This window comes from Uranotaenia lowii, chromosome 2, assembly GCF_029784155.1.
Source record: "Uranotaenia lowii strain MFRU-FL chromosome 2, ASM2978415v1, whole genome shotgun sequence".
Taxonomy (NCBI): Eukaryota; Metazoa; Arthropoda; class Insecta; order Diptera; family Culicidae; genus Uranotaenia; species Uranotaenia lowii.
This window is the reverse complement of record NC_073692.1, coordinates 41,329,874-41,346,904: the sequence shown is the minus strand read 5'-3', so window position 1 is coordinate 41,346,904 and position 17,031 is coordinate 41,329,874. Positions and strand designations below refer to the sequence as shown.

The window sequence follows — 17,031 nt, the reverse complement described above, 5'->3', positions numbered from 1 at the left end:
TTTCGACGTTATTTTTTATGAGAGCCCCTTCCTCCCTTTTTTAAGTTGGGATGGTACACTTTGTGTTATTAACAGATAATCATGTCAAAATGAGCATATGAGCATAATGCGCAATTTTTAAACATTAAAGTTAACTAATTATGGACGAAATAAATTCTATAACCCTTTTGATCTTTCATGTAAGCTGTTCAATCAAGTTTCTTCATGTTTTGACTTTGGTATTAGTAAGGATAGTTTTAAGAATAGAATAAGTGAAAATCAGCCTGATTGATTTTGAGTTATCGTAGACCGTGGACAATTAATAAAAGATTTAAAAAAATATTTGCAATATATGTACAAAAACTTTTAATAAATATGCCGTAAAAACCCGCAAGATCAAGCACACGTTACTAATGCTTATTGTGAATTTCGATATAATTTCTAAGGCTAATAGTGCTCACGCATAGAAGATGGCTTATTTGTGTTATGCATGGGAACATACCTCGTTCTCTTTATAGTTTTTCTCACTGAGTTGTTTCAGATTCTACGAAATTTATGAATAGAAAACAACATTTGGCCAGCTACTGATATCGTCAAAAAAAATTGTCGTTCACTCATATCTATCGTTCATTTAACACGATGTACAGTTTTAAAAAGACATACACCGTCTTAGCCGATTTAGGCTTTATAGACTGAATACATGACGTGGACAACTTAAGATTAACACATTTAACACCCAGTACCGAGATGGAAATCGAACCCATGTCATAAATGGAACAGCGATTAATGTCTTAGCACGCTAACCACTCGACCACCGAGACGTAGTATGAAGTTGTTTTCTCAACTCATCTTGTACTTTTTACAACTTTTTTCACAACCCGCTTGACGCAAATCGATGAGATTCGACGCGCTTTTTCTAATTTTCAAGCGTGTTCCCGATTTGGGACTAAAAACAATTAATCCTTCCAGTTTATCGACTTTCATCACTTGTTACTCTCATCTCACAACACGTTTGAGTATTTATTTTAGAAGAAACTAGAGCTGTTCTCCCAACATGCAGTCAAGGTATTTTTTTTTTTGTTAAAAGACATACACCGTCTTAGCCGATTTAGGCTTTGCAGACTGAATAAATGACGTGGACAACTTAAGATTAACATTTAACACCCAGTACCGAGATGGGAATCGAACCCATGCCATCAGTGGACCAGCGATAACCGTCTTACCACGCTAACCACTCGACCACCAAGACGAGGTATTCTTTTCACTTTCAAACTATGCACTCGACCTGCATTTTACATTTTTCATCATTTGTTCTTAGCCCAAACTGTTCAATTCCAATTTATTCCTTAAATGAGAAAACTGTTTTTATTTGAGTTGACATCTCGTCACGCTATATGGTTCATTTTTATTACAAGAAATCTTCAAGGGACCGCTCGACCCGCTTTTTTCCTTATTTCAAGTTGTTCTCTCGACCAGCTTCATAGTTGAATCCGTCTTCTAGATATTCTCCCAACCCGATTAATTTTAAATTTTAAAAGATATGCAAAATGTCCTCTTGATCCAATCTTTCCAAATTCAAAGCAGTCCTCTCGACTCGATTTAAATTTCGATCTTATCTCAAGCCTAAGTCTACACCTGCTATTATTATAAAAACTCATTTGAAATTCAAAACAGATTTAAGCTGTCCTTTTGAAACGCACTATAAATTGGGTTGTCTTCTCAACCCATTTGTACTTTTCTCAAGCTGTCCTTCCAACCCGCTTGGTTTCCAATTAGATAAATTACTCGCTACTCTCAACTCGCCTACCAATATCAAGCTGTCCTCTCAACTTGCCTTTCAATTTCAAGCTATTCTGTCAACTTCTGTCAACTTTTCACATAATGAGTATTCGAATTTCTCATTTAAAAACGATTTTTACAAACTTTTCGATTTTCAATCGAGTGTGATGCTGATAAATTAATCGTTTGTTTTGCTTTTCGTTTCAATTCTTTTTTTTTAAAGATACATCGTTTTATCAACATTACGAGCCACGGTCGCCTAATATGCAGATCTGTGCGGAGTTTAGAAGCCCGGAAGTAGCACTGGTGGCCCACTGGATCACTTATTGCCACAGGAACTGCACGAACTACTCGGCCAGCCCATCGACTGACTGGCTGACGGTTTCAGTTTAATCCATTCACACATTGCCAATATCGCGATCAGTTTGACGTTTACCCAATCATTATCATCTAAGGCTCTAGGTTATATATTTGCTACTTGTCACTCTCATGATGTGTAACTATGAGCTCGTTTTCAGATGCTGGATGGCAATTAGGACATCTTGCGGGAGGTTCTTTCGCTGACTGTTTGCTCCCCTGATCGAGATTTCGGAATCAAGATACGTCGAAAAAGTTCTACTTCCACATCTTTTCAGTATGGTGGATTCTAGATGATGAGGTTATCAGGACACAGATGATCGGTTGATTTTGGATTTGCTTTTGAGACCGGAAAGGCACTATTGTATTCTGTGATACCTTCGAGATACGAGCGATGCGATGTTTTGCAGAAACTGCATATGGTTTTTTTTTGGGAATTACATTTCGTGGTCAACAGAACATCAGCAGATGGTCATTCTGTCATCTATCGCAGCAAAAGTAGGAGCCCTATGCCACAAGAAAAGTTTATGGTTAAAAACTTCCTCATTAAATTGGGTAGAGTTACCATAGGTTAGGATTCATCAGCGGTTGATTGTCTTGAATGTCATGTATAGGCATTCATCAGGGGGATCACTGAAATTGGTCAGCTTATTTTGCGACACACCTACACTGAAGATCAACGGTCCGATACGTTCATTTGCGCGTTGAGGAAAAAAGTTAAGATTTACGGTTTCGTATTCATCACAATTCGTTTCGCATGCAGAGGAAAGTTCAGAAGAATGTGAAGCTTTTTTGGTTCAGCAAATGGTAAATTTTACTCATTATCACCAGAATTGTTTTTTTTAGATTGCGACAAGGCCTAACATTATCAAGCCTTTTCCCACTACTGCAGTCTAGTCCAACTTCAGACGCGTGGAAATGAGTGCAGAAGCACCCTTGGCAGGCACCGGAAAAGGGTAGGAATAATTCGCACATTACAGTTGGTGCTATTTTTGCCACTCTTTTTCCCTTCCGACTGTGTGTCTCGTTTTTTTCCCTTTCATAATTTCATATTCCGGAAGCCGGAGGAGGGCTCGATTGTGCTGGCTGGTGAGAGAACCTGTCTGTACCCATACCGGTCGATCTGGTTTGGTTTGCTTTGGGTTCTATATATTTGTACATATGGTATGTGTCTAGCAATTTTCCGGTACGGGTGGGCATCACAAGAAGTCCCGTGTTTCGACATGTGGCCGGCCAGCAGAAACCGCCATCGAACCAACCGAAGAACAGAAAGTCTCCCGCCGGGTTTGTGCATCGGCGGTGTGGAATTACACGTTGTCGTCGTCGTCTTGAAGGCAAAATGGGTTTTATAAATCTTTTTCGGGGTCCTTTTTCACACCCGGCGTGGCTAGTTGCCGCCAGAAGCCGTAGCGAAACTTTCCGCTTGTCTCCAGTGGAGGCGCACCGCGGTTGGTCTAATCTAATTTTCATAATTATACGGTTTTTTTTCTCTCTCTTGTCGCACTGAGAATGATTTTTTTGCGATATTATTGGTCATGTTCGGTGGTGTAGTTCTTGGGGCTTAATTGTTTTTTTCGTATGTCTCTGACGAAAAATGATGAAACTTGGAAGGACCTTTTGGAATAATTTCTTCATATTTCAATTATGTAATTAAACTAACCTTTCGTTAACACACTTTTGATTAGTACCTGAAAATAGAAAGAAAATATATGTTAGATGTTTCATTAGTTAGAAGTTTTATCAAAGAGATATAAAAAAGGTTTCAGAGCTTCAAATTCGAAAACTAGTTCAGTCTTATCAACTTCCACCAGCTATCGCGGAAACTTTGGCAATAATCTTCAAAATTCACGCTCCCAGAAGCATGAAGAAACAATCATCCGCCAACGCTAGATTTCATCCGTATACGGGAAAGGTAATGAAATATTCATAATATCCCAGCAGCAGCTAGCTCAGCTTTTCTTCACCGAAAGACAGCGCGGAGTACAGAGCTTTCAAGATTTTTCTTGGAAAACATCTTTCCGAGCCAAGTCAGAAGTCAGTCAGCAAGCAAGAGTGGCTCCAGAGAGTGTTGGCTGAATAAAATACAAGTCATCAAGAGGGCAAGTAGCAGAGCAGTAGCACAGTTTTCACCGCCGCAAAGTTAATATAATTGTGCCAACCAATCGTTCGTTCGTTCGTTTGTAATGGAGGAAGCTTAGGGAACGCCATCGAGTCAGTGTATGGTGAAGCAAAAAGTGTCCAAAGTCGGCATCATCGGTAGGTGACATTTTGACTTGGGAACGGAAGAAGATGACCGGAGGCAGTTAGCTCGGTAGCGTAGCAGTGACTCGATAGCATAAAATGTCAGGGCGCTAATGGTGGACGTAACGATTTTAAACGCTCAATATTAAGGAAGTTGCTGCAGGTGGAATTGTGTTATTAAAGATAACTTAAATAAGGCTCCTCTGGATGGTTGAGAGTTTAACGAGATGAGTTGATTAATACGCTGGATGGTTATAATTACTTCTTCCCCCTATTTCAAATTCTTAAAAGAGCGCTGTCTAATGTTTGGAAAATATTTTTTTTAGATTGTTGTGTCTACCGTTAAAGAGAAATAACTTTTTGAGGGAATGATTCATTTGTTTGGACACCTTCTGGATGTTGTTTGAGATAAACCACTTTGTGGGTACTTAACCGATAGCTGCCGAACCAAGCTAATAATGTTGTTGTCTGTGTTTCAGTACATCGGAAAAGTTGAAAGTTTACACAGCAAAAATTATTTTCTGTAAAATTACGGATAATTTTCGTCTTGTTTAATATTTTTCCTATGATATTCTTAATGACAGTTTGTTGATAGAACCGACGAAAATTTTTTCAAAAGATTATTGGAACCGTGCTTGAATGGAACACGCTTGTCCACTGCCAGATGTCCACACAGAAAAAAATACTGAGCTTTACATTTCATGTAAAATTTTATTTCATGTAAAATTCGGTCAGATGTGTTGTATACTATAACGCAGCCCTGAAAAAAAACCATGCGTTTCCTCATTCGGGTCAATTTGTTGTAATTTTACACGACTTTTGCATGAAACAATGTTTGAAATCAAAAACATTGCAGTCGCGCACAGGGTGTGTCTTATTGTTTTCCAATTTTTATAAATGAAAAGTGAAAAGAAATATTTTTAAAAAATTTTACCAAGAAACAAATAATGTTTTATTGCTTTAATTAAAAAAACCTAAAAATAGTATATTACTCTAGAGAAATTTATAGACATTATTGAATAGAAGTGATATATTGCTAAACAGTTCCCCTCTTGTTCACTCCGTAACATATTTTAAACACAAGAATTACTCTAACCGATAAGGTTGATTTGAAATCTAGCATTTTAAATTGAATGGCATAAAAAGTAGTCAAACTTTTGGTAAGAATAGAAAAAAATGCAGAAAAAGGTCAACAATATGCTTAATTTTTTGTTGCCAAAATTTCAGCAAACTAAAGCTATTTTTCTTTTTGTTCTTGGATTTAAGTATAAACTTGTTAATTAAAAAAATCAAGCTCATGGACTATTATATAAGTGAATCGTTTTGAGTTGTTTAATATTCATACAATCAAATGACTCGCTTCATTACCCCTTCCTCAGATCCCATCATTTTGCAAATACATTTCAATGTACAACGAATTAATATCAAGTAATATTATTCAAAAACATTCTAGGTGAACATTATGCTACCTACATCGAAAAAGAAAATGATTAAAAAAAAACCATCCATCCAAAAACTATAAACGAAACATAAAAGAAAAATTCAGATACACCCTGTAGCAGAATCGTATCACAAACAAACGCCGAACGGCCGACCGGTAAGCAGCAAGTTTGATTGATGCGCCGAAAAACATCTGTTTTAAGTGTGGAGCTCGTGAATTTCGAGTAAACACAAACATTTTGAACTACTTTTTAATCATTATAATGCTTTGTTGTAAGGCTGATGGCTAGAAGTTGATAAATTATGAATTCAAAAACAAAAAAAGAATAATGAGCCGGAACGGTTTTATTGTAATGGTCATGTAAATTCACAATGGCATTTTTCTCTTTTCGGGAATTTACATTACGTCATGAGTCATGTAAATTTAGTAGAAATAACTTGTTCCAATTATTTGCAGGTTAAAACATGTAAAAGCACAAGATTATTTAATACTGTGCATGCTAAGCTTGTTATCCTCAAACTTTCGTCGCAAGTTTTCGTGCTGTTGGAGAAGTTTCATGTTTCACATTAGTTTCATGCATTACCAATATAATTAATACGCTCACCTGATGGTCAGTTTACGTCAGAAACTGGGGATAGCCGCACTATCATGTCCCGGTCCATCTCCGCAAACATGGCTTCCACCGATAGTTCTACGGCTGCGGTTTCGCGACACAATTTAAAAAAAACAACATTAACGAACCGAACCTAAACAAAATGCGCGCTCATGTTGACGTTTCTCCTTTTCAAATATAACTGGGATGCTAGCCGCACTTGAATTTTCCAATGTACAGTTGAAAATTATTGGATTACACGTTATTCAACTACACACAAAAAAATCTGAGTTTTACATTTGATGTAAAATTTGATTTCATGTAAAATTCGGTCAGATGTGTTGTATATTATAACGCAGCCCTGAAAACAACCATGCGTTTCCTCATTCGGATTAATTTGTTGTAATTTTACATGACTTTTGCTTGAAACGATGTTTGGAATCTGAATCGTTGCTGTCGCGCACAGGGTGTGTCTTATTGTTTGCCAATTTTAATAAATATAAAAAAGTGAAATCCTTTTAATAATTTTCACCAAAAACAAACTATATTTTATTGCTTATTGTGAAAAAACCTCTTAAAAATAGTATATTACTAGATTGAATTTCGTAGACTTTATTGGAAAAGTGATATTTTGTTCTAAGCAACAGTTCACTTCTTGTCTTTGATTTTTAATATTTAAAAAAATAAAGGAATAGCTCTACGGATAACATTGATACGAAATCTTAAAATTAAAAATGAATAGCACAAAACGTAGTCAGACTTTTAGTTTAAATAAATATTGCACAAAAAGGTCAACAATATTCTCAATTTATTGTTACAATAGTTTCAGCACAATGAAGCTTTTTATCTCTGTATCATTCGATTTAAGTATAAACCTGTGAATTCTAAAAAAATTTGGTTCTTAGATTTATATACATGTGAATCGTTTTGAATTGTTTGATATTTATACAAACAAATTACAAGCTTCATTAACCCTTCCTCACATTCCATCATTTTGCAAAGGACATTTCAATGTACAACGAACAAATAACAAGTATTAATAATAAAAAAACATTCTAGATAAACTTAGTGCTGCCTATTTTGAAAAGTAATGAAAAATTGTTTTCAAAATCACCATCCAAAAAGTATTAAAGAAACTAAAAGAAAATTCAGATACACCCAGTAGCAGGATCGTTTCACAAACAAACAACGAACGGCCGACCGGTAAGGAGCAAGTTCGATTTGATGCGCCAAGAAAATGCCGTTTTATATCTGGAACTCGGAGATTTCAGTTATGTAAACCATTATGAAAATCTTTCTTATCATTGTCATGCTTTGTTACGAGGCTGAAGGCTAGAAGTTGATAAAACAATGATTCAAAAACTAAAAAGGAATAATGAGCTGGAACGGCTTCATTGTTATGGTCATGTAAATTCACAATGTCATTTTTTTTTTCGTTTCGGGAATTTACATTACGGCATAAGTCATGTAAATTTAGTAGAAATAACGTGTTCCATTTATTTGCGGGTTATAACATGTTATTATTTAATACTGTGTACACGTAATCTTTTTTCGACCTGTAAAAATACGGCAAATGTCATGCTCCTTTCTGTTACAGGACATTTGCTGTAATATAAAATGCATTTCTCTTAAACTTCAGATGTATTACTTTAAAATCACATGTATTTCAAATTACAGGTTCATTTCTTTTAAAGGCAATCATTTTCAATGACACGTAAAAGTCATTATTTTTTTTCTGTGTATGTTAAATAAAAGTGTATCCAAAACTCTTTCTAAGGCCTACGGTTGAAATTTCTAAGGAAGTCTACGGGTTTGTTGTTTGTTAATTTACTATTTCGAGCGATGCAAAAACGTTTTTAGAATTCTTTAATAACGTTTAACGAATTGGTCTCATTCGAAAATTCTTTAAAAAAGGGCAATTATTTCAAATATTAGCTTCGATGCCATTTTCACTTTTAATTTGTTAAATTCTATTTGTAAGCTTCAACACAAGCATTTAAACACAACCAAAGGGCTTGTGACATAAATTCTTTCTTCAGTTATTTATTTGAAATTTCAATCTAAATAAAAATTGCGAATGAGCGAACTGTTTCTGATTCTTCAATTCTGGATCACCAATATGAAACTTTCTTAAGTTCCAATTCTGCAAAAGAATTAAATCATTCCGAAATGATGAGTTTCGAATATGGAAAATGCATTTAGTTGAGATTTCAAATGCAACCAAAATTCGGATCGGGTTTCTTTTTTCAATGATGATCCAAACTGGATTTCAATAACAAAAAAACTGAACGAATTCTCATCCAAGACATCTACTTTAATGTTCATAAGCAAATTTAATTCCACAAAATCCAGAATTATTCTCACCTAAGCTCATCGGATATTTTATTTTTCTCAATATCTGCCAATATCCAAATTATTCAATTAATATCATGGAAAAAGCACTTGTTTTTTCCAAAATTTATTTTTCAAAACTTGTTTTTTTTATATCCAAACACATCAATCAACTTTAAAACATATTTTAAGTTTTTTCTTTTTCTTTTGGGGGTTCTCGTTGATGTTGTTCGGTGATGTTTAGAAGAAAAGATTTGCTTAATTTTTACGTTTCGGTTTACTGTTTATTTCAACCATCTTCAGAAACTATTTTATAATGTAAAATGAGGAGAAAAAAAATTGTTTTATAATAACTATAGCCTAATTAATAAAACGTTAAAGTACAAAAGTAAGAACACTCACAAAAAAGCTATTTTTCCGCCTGCTAAGGTCGTCGCTTAAATTGGAAAGGAAGTCAAGTCTATTGCTGCTGCTGCTGCTGGTTGTCGTCGGGACGTCGGTTTATTAGAGTTTGTGGATTCGCTCGTACTCTCTCCTCTCTGAGTTTGGTCCATAGTCCGTTGTAGGCATTGGACCGAACATCACCGAACAACATCAACGAGAACCCCCAAAAGATAAAACCAGCGGTGATCTAAACGGTCGTAAATAAATAAAAAAAAAAAATAAATAAATAAATATTTTAAGTTTCTAAAAAATCGTTCATGTAAATTTTGATAAAATTTGCTCAAAAAATTTGGACGCAAATTACGTAATTAAATTTCTCATGAATCAATTCAAATTTTCGTTTCATTTTGGTAATAAATGTACAAAATCGGGCAACATCTGGGCAATCTGGAAAGCTGGTCTATCGTAATCTCGATATTCGGGACTCAAGTTTTATCAATAATTGGGAAATTTTTGAAAAACTGTAGTAGAATTGTGGACTTGAAATAAGATTTCCAGGTTTTATCATTAGCCGAGATTATCACACTTGAATAATTTTAATCGTTCATCAATATTCGATTAAATATTAAAAAATTTGAGTTCAGAGAAGAACTGCTTTACTTTTTGCAACCGCAAGGGGGAGGGGGGTTAGTTTAATCACCAAAACCTTGCCTGTTCCTACGACCATCAATTCAATTGGATGATTTTAATATGCAATGCAATAGAAATAACCCTTGCATGGGTTGTTGAAATCAAACATACAAAAATACCCAGTTTAAAGTATTCAAGACCAAGTAAATTAAGAATTTCTACGTGAATAATTATGCAGGTACCAGAATAGATTGAAAATACACTAAGGTTTTTTTTATGCGGTATTTCGTACCGCGTAAAAAAAATCCGCGTAAAAAAACCGCGTTAATTCGAAAATCCGCGTAAAGAAACCGCGTTAATTCGAAAATCGGCGTAAAAAAACCGCGTTTCTCTCAAAAACCGCGTTAATTAAAAAAATCCGCGTAAAAAAAAACCCGAAATTCGAAAATCCACGTAAAAAATCCATTTTAATAAAAAAAATTCTCGCAAAAAAGCACGTTACTAAAAAACGCGTAGGAACCATGATTATTTAAAAATTTGCGTACAATGATAGTTTAAAAATCAAAATCATAGTTTAAAAAACAAAAACAAAATCAATTAAATTAATAGAATAGTAGAATATAGTGAGACTTATTTGACAGTGTGGAATTCAGATCGTCTCATGTCTCATGTCTCAGGTCTCATGTCTCAGGTCTCATGTCTCAGGTCTCATGTCTCATGTTTCGTGTCTCAGATGTCGAGTCTCGTATTTCAGGTCTCATATCTCAGGTCTCATGTCTCAGGTCTCAGGTCTCAGGTCTCATGTCTCATGTCTCATGTCTCATGTCTCATGTCTCAGATCTTGAGTCTCATATTTCAGGTCTCAAATCTCAGGTCTCATGTCTCAGGTCTCAGGTCTCAGGTCTCATGTCTCATGTCTCATGTCTCATGTCTCATGTCTCATGTCTCATGTCTCAGATCTCGAGTCTCATATTTCAGGTCTCATGTCTCAGGTCTCATGTCTCATGTCTCAGGTCGCAAGTCTCAGGTCTCATGTCTCATTTTTCGTGTCTCATTTTTCGTGTCTCAGATCTCGAGTCTCGTATTTCAGGTCTCAAATCTCAGGTCTCATGTCTCAGGTCTCAGGTCTCAGGTCTCATGTCTCAGGTCTCAGGTCTCAGATCTCATGTATCACGTTCTTAGTCTCAGAGCCAAATACAAAAATATTCTAAGTGTTTTCCTTTGAAAAAGTCTTAGAATATTTTCTCTCAAAAACCGCGTTAATTCGAAAATTCACGTAAAAAAAGCCGCTTAAAAAAACCTCAGTGTACTTTTTTTTATCAATTAGAAAGCAAACTACAGTTGATGGTTCTACAATTTACCACCTTGAATCTTTTTTTCTGAAAAATCCATTTATGCTATTAGTGGAGCTGAAACGTGGATTTTTTAAATGTTACTCAATAAACGATGTGTTGTAGTTGTAAAGTTAATTTTATTGTTCTACCTAGAAAATCTGAGAAATTGCAAATTGACAAAAAGTTCGAAAAATAACCTATAAAAATTCGTCGAAAATTCGATGATTCGTATTTTGAAATTTAAAAAATGCGAAAAAGTGTCAAATAAAGTCAACTTTTCTATCCTTTTTTTCAAAATTTATCTGGTATGACTTTAACAATTTTGACGGTTCATTAATTGAAAAGTATATTATTTGCACCATTTTTTAACATATTTTATGGTCATGATCTTAAAAAAATTCAAAAAAATATATCCTTATGTGCAACATATAGCTTTTAACTTCAGCTTTTTTGGACACTAAGTGATTTTTTTAAAGCATTTCGTAGCTGATCAACAGTTTTTTTCAGAAGCATGTTTTTTCGGATTTCATTTCTTAGACTTTGAATAACGAAAAATTGAAGTGTTGTATGTGAATAATGTCCGCCAAACATCTTAGCGTTACGTGACGAGGTTCGGAAAACTATAAATTGAGAAAAAATCGGCTGAGAAACAACAATGATAAAGCTGTTTTATGCAAGGAATTCAAATTGACACTCAAGGTTTGACTGATTAGGAAGTTTTTTCCTGGGCTTTCAGGGCGTGCCTTATAAAAAGTAGCGATGCAAAATTAAACATTTCAAGAATTCTTATAGGGTCCCGAAGAATTATTTTATTTGGATGTACCCGGATGTTACAATCCGCCAAACTTCCAATAGTGATATATTGACACTCAAGAGCGAATTAGGGTTAAGCAATTAAGAATTTTCTTCAAGCAAGTGGTTAGTAATCATTATCGGATTCAAATTCGTGTGTTGTTAATTTTGTTCACAATGAAACTCATTTGAAAGTTGAATTTCTCATGATATTGGGTGTCCCATTATGTCTAAGCACGATTAAAAATAAACAATACAACCACAATTAAGGAGAAGTCGTTTTGCAATCGACCGATATGTCAACAATAAAATATTTCACGGTGGCCAAAGTGAGATAATCCGCATTCCCACATCTTCTAGGCACAAAAAAAAGAACCAAATTCACCTCTCCGGATGTCTGGAAAAAAAGATTGCCCGCTGCATAATTCCTTATTAACTTGAATTTTTTTTTTCATCAGCAGGCTTAAAATCGTATTTTAGACTTTGAAAATACTTCTTGTGGTTATTTTTATAAAACTTGCTCAAAAAATGTCAACGGCAATTGGGTCGGTTCGGACTTTTGTCAAATTTTTTATTAAATATTCTGGCAAACCGGTCAATCTGGTAACCTTACATTAGACTTAATATTACCTTGGCACATCCCGAATCGACGCAGTCTTTCCTCTGACGCAAGCACGCATGACTTTTCGGTCCAAAGTTTTGTCCACCGGAGCAAGTTTTTGCCCAGTTTTTTTTTTGTCCACGAGGCTCTTTTTATCTGCATACTTCCGAATCGAATTTAAGACAGCTCCAAATCGTACTTCTTTCATTTTCAGTTCTGTGCAGAAATGTTGGAGAACTTACACCATTTGTGTACGATATTTTCGCGCTATCCCGGAAAAATGCTTCTTATTTTCACGCAAATTATTAACATTTGAGCTCACGATACAATGAAAATTAAGTTCAACTCTAAACAACAACACACAGCAGAAATTGGCTGTTTAAACGTTATCCTGAATGAGCCGAGTTAGGTTTGTATCAAAATCGTACATAATGGGACACTCTATAGAATATTTTAAACGAGGTTTTGAAATTCTGGGTAACTCAGAATCTTTTAACAATTTTCTAACATATTCTTTAGAAATAACTTTCGCCGTAAGTTTTCCCGAGAACTGAGTTATTACATTCGCGGTGGCTGCTGCCGCATTCAAAAGTCGGTTTGGTTGTTTTTTAAAGCACTTGCTTGCCTTCCATGAAAGCTGTTCCTAAACCATATCTCCCCGCCCTGACTGATTCCCGCAGGTCTATGTGTGTTAACACACCGTGAAATTATTCAAACAACAACTGGCACCACAAAGCCAAGCCACCAGAGCGCAGAACAGAGCAAAACTCTCGTCTGGTTGTGTCCGCGAGTTCCTTCTTGGTGGAGCTAGGAGGAGGAGGAGGACTGTTGTTTCTTCCTCATTCGGTCGGTTTGGTCCTTAGCCTTAGCCCAAAGGTACATACCCACTGCTCCGACCGAACAAATGAATGAAAACGGTACTGCGGATTTTGTGTTTACCAAAGTGCTTTTTGACTTTGCTCGCGCGCTCCGTTGATAGCGAAAGTGGCTTTTGTTGTGGGTGGATGGCGGTCTGAATGTGTGTGGGTGTGTGTCTTTTTTCCCTTCCATAACTTCATTCAACATTTGGATGGCTGAATTTCCCGAACCCTCCCCGTTTTTTTTGGAGTGGTGATACTCCGCTTGTGAAGTGACAGAGACGGTGGATTTTTGGGGAGCTTGTGTTGTGTTAGGCTGATCTGGATTTGCGGCAGTCCTTCCAATGGTGGATTTTTTTATTTACATTTTGAGCTTCCACTCCAGCCGAGTATGGAAATCGATAGGCCCCGAAATTTGGCGCAGTCACAGCGTCTGGCAAAGTTTCGCTAATACAGCAAGGATTTGAGAAACATTTAGGAAAGGCGGCCCAAAACACGTCGAGCTGAACGCCCTTTTATTGAAATGGGACCGTTACATTTGGCTTTTCGTTGTTTGCGAAATGTTTTATGGGACGTTTATGATAATTTCTTATGTTTCAGACTGTAAGACGACGAGTCGATCTTCGCTTTTTCGAAGGTCGAAAGTAATTATGCGTCACTCACATTACGCGAATGACTTGTTTAACAAATGGAACCGTTATCGGTTCTCGATTAAACGATTAAACTGTTTCTTATCCATATCAATTACAATCTTGATTACTTGGCAATCTATTTAGTGAAGAATGTCGGTTCAAATTGGTGCAGTATTGCTTCAATATTTCAACATCGTCCCCCCACAAGTCATTTCAAAGCCATTAACATCCCCGGGCCAATTAGCGAATTTCCTTCACCTTCACCGACCCTCTTTTAGTTGGTTGCTTAGCATTAAGCTCAAATAATTACCATCTTGCCAGCTTCCCTCCTCCCTAACCAAAACGGAGGCAAAAGCCGTTTGACTGATGAAAGCCTTTAATCACACTCTAAATGGGATTTTTATTCGATCCACCGACAAGAAGCCAAACACACAATTCAAACGACAACATTACAAACCACGGAAAGATCACTTTTATCGCTTCGGGTAAGAGAGCTCGTAATGTCGAAGGCGAGAAACTCCGAAATCAACAACATCGTACCAAATTAGTTGCCCCGAACAATCATTAACGTCATCATCAGCAAAGAGAAGCAGTCGGTAGCATAAGTTTTCTCAATGAAAATGACGATGACGATGATGAGGACCCCTGGAGCAGCACCCGGAATGAAAAGCCATGGGAGAGCCCCACGGGAGGAAATGAAATTAATGTTCGTCCACTGGAAAATGCCAAGAAATCACTATCGGGTTTGGTTGAGCTTTTTGGAACAGAGCTGAGAAGACTGGCCCCGGCAGACATCGAGGCGCCTCCGAGTTCCGAGTTGGATGAGTTGGTTGAATTTACTTTGAGATGAACGAATAATATTGAATGGAATGAACATTGGGATAATGAACGAGGCGTTTTCGGTTCAGAAAATTTTCGGTTTTATTCAAAATCACTGAACCGATCAAGGGAGAAATGTCTGTTCAAAATATGAATACTTAGGTGATAAGCAATAACTTGATTGAAGATTATTATTTTCCGGGCATATTCAGAATGTTTTAGGATATAGACATGAAACTGTCAATAATGGACGGTTCTACCGAATTTTCTCAATTTCGCAGGAAATTGCAACAAAATTGCTCCATTTTTACTCCTTAGATTAATACATTAATAGTAAAGAACTATGTATAATTTTATAGTTACGAATGCATGGAAATCAAAGGTTGAAATGATTTGATCGAAGCTGCTGGATCTCGAAATCTGATTAACCCTCATCCGCATTAGAGTGTCAAATTGACACTACTGCAAGTTTGAATGCTTGTTACTTTTTTCAGTAGCTTCAAAAAAAAACAAAAATTTCTTCGGGGACCCTAAAAAAATTCAAAAGTTTTTTAATATTGCATTTTTACTTTTTTTTATGGACGAACCCTGGAAGCCTGGACAAAAAACTCCCTTTTCCAACTTAGAGTGTCAATTTGACACTCCAAAATAAAATCTATCTAAGACGTTTGAATTATTATGAATTTCATATGAAACTTATATCAATAGAAACCTTGCCTCAATAGTAAAATATGTTTAGAACATAATATACAGCTAAAGCTACTAGTTTTTTCGTTATTCCGCGGGAAAAACAATTCGAAAAAACATGCCTCAGAAAAATTATTGCAGCTCATGCATTACATACTCAATAAAATTTCTATCTTATGCATATGAAAGCTTAAGTTATGGTCTACATAATGAAGTCAAGAAATATTTTTCAAATTGAGCTGCAAAAATTTTTCTGAGGCATGTTTTTTTGGATTATTTTTCTTTCCCGCTGAATAACGGGAAAACTAGCTGCTTTAGCTGTACATAATGTTCCAAACATGTTTTACTGACATTACAAGGTTTCTAGTGATATAAGTTTCGTTGTAATCGGTTAGATATGGAAAGAGTTATAACGATTTTAGCTCGGAGTGTCAAATTGACACTCCTAAGTCTGATAAGGGTAAAGAAACCTGGTGCGGATGAGGGTTTGAATGTGCTTTGAATGCTCTGAATAGTACAAGTTAATTTGAGCTATAATATAAAATATATTAAGACTCACAGGTGAAAAAAACAGCAGTTTAAAACCCGCTTTAATTTGATCCAAATGATCTGAAATGTGCTGATTTAGGATTTAATTTGAAGAAACTGAATTTTATTTTTCAATATAGGGGAAAGGTTTCCTAAATGGGCCTATCGGGTTAAATGACCCTACGGCTGTTTGATGAAACGGCTGACTAGACAGCTTATCCGACCAATGCATTTTGAGGGTGATACGCTTAGAACATAGGGCAAGAAAGAATTTTATGAATTTACAAACTCATAAAAATTTAAAAAATCATACAAGGTTTTGATACATTTTGATGTAATATTTCGACTTTTAAAAATTATACGTAAAGAAGCTTAAAACAAAAACTAGGATGGTTTTTGTTTCTTACTCGAATTAACTTAAGAAATTAAACATATTTCAGCTTTTGTGGAGGTTTAATAATGATTATATAGTGGAATAATAGAGTGTTTTTGTATGCCCCCATCATGTTTCTAAAATGCCTCCATCCTAAAATAACAGGTTAAATAGAATAAATCAATGATTTTTATCATTGAACCTTCAAATCTAAGCTCTGAATAACATCTTAAGAGAGAATTGGAGATCTAAAAACAGATTTGATAAAGTTTTTCTCATGGATGAACTGCCTCCATAGTATGGCAACCCTAACTTTTTTTTTATTCCATAAAATTATAATACACATAGATTTTTATAAAAGTTCAGCTTTGTCGTACGTAAATTATTACTTTCTAGCAGTTTCAATGAAATTATACGGAAATATTGCCCAAAATACAGAAATTTTGTTTAAAACATAAATAGGCGCATTTAGCCCGCACGGTTTGAGGTTCGGCATTTTAGACAACACTTACAATAAAATCGTTTTCTTGGAAACAGAAGAAAATTTTAACATAAAAATTACTCCATTGTATAGAAAACAGATGCCCGCACACGTGTATATAGTTTTTGTACACATATTCGATGTGATATTTGATTAAATCAGTGTTCTGCTTAATAGGCGCATATAGCCCGCT

General features: G+C 35.5%; 1 long non-coding RNA gene across 1 annotated transcript in view; it reads right to left on the bottom strand.

The window, feature by feature from the left end:
- Positions 1 to 9,317, bottom strand: part of LOC129743605 (uncharacterized) — a 63,737-nt gene extending 54,420 nt beyond the window's left edge. Inside the window, exons 1-2 of the long non-coding RNA XR_008736626.1 lie at positions 9,123 to 9,317; positions 3,776 to 3,803 (exon numbers count right to left, since the gene is read on the bottom strand). This is a non-coding gene — a long non-coding RNA (uncharacterized LOC129743605). The remainder of the gene's footprint in view (positions 1 to 3,775; positions 3,804 to 9,122) is intronic.
- Between the last annotated feature and the right edge of the window lie 7,714 nt (positions 9,318 to 17,031).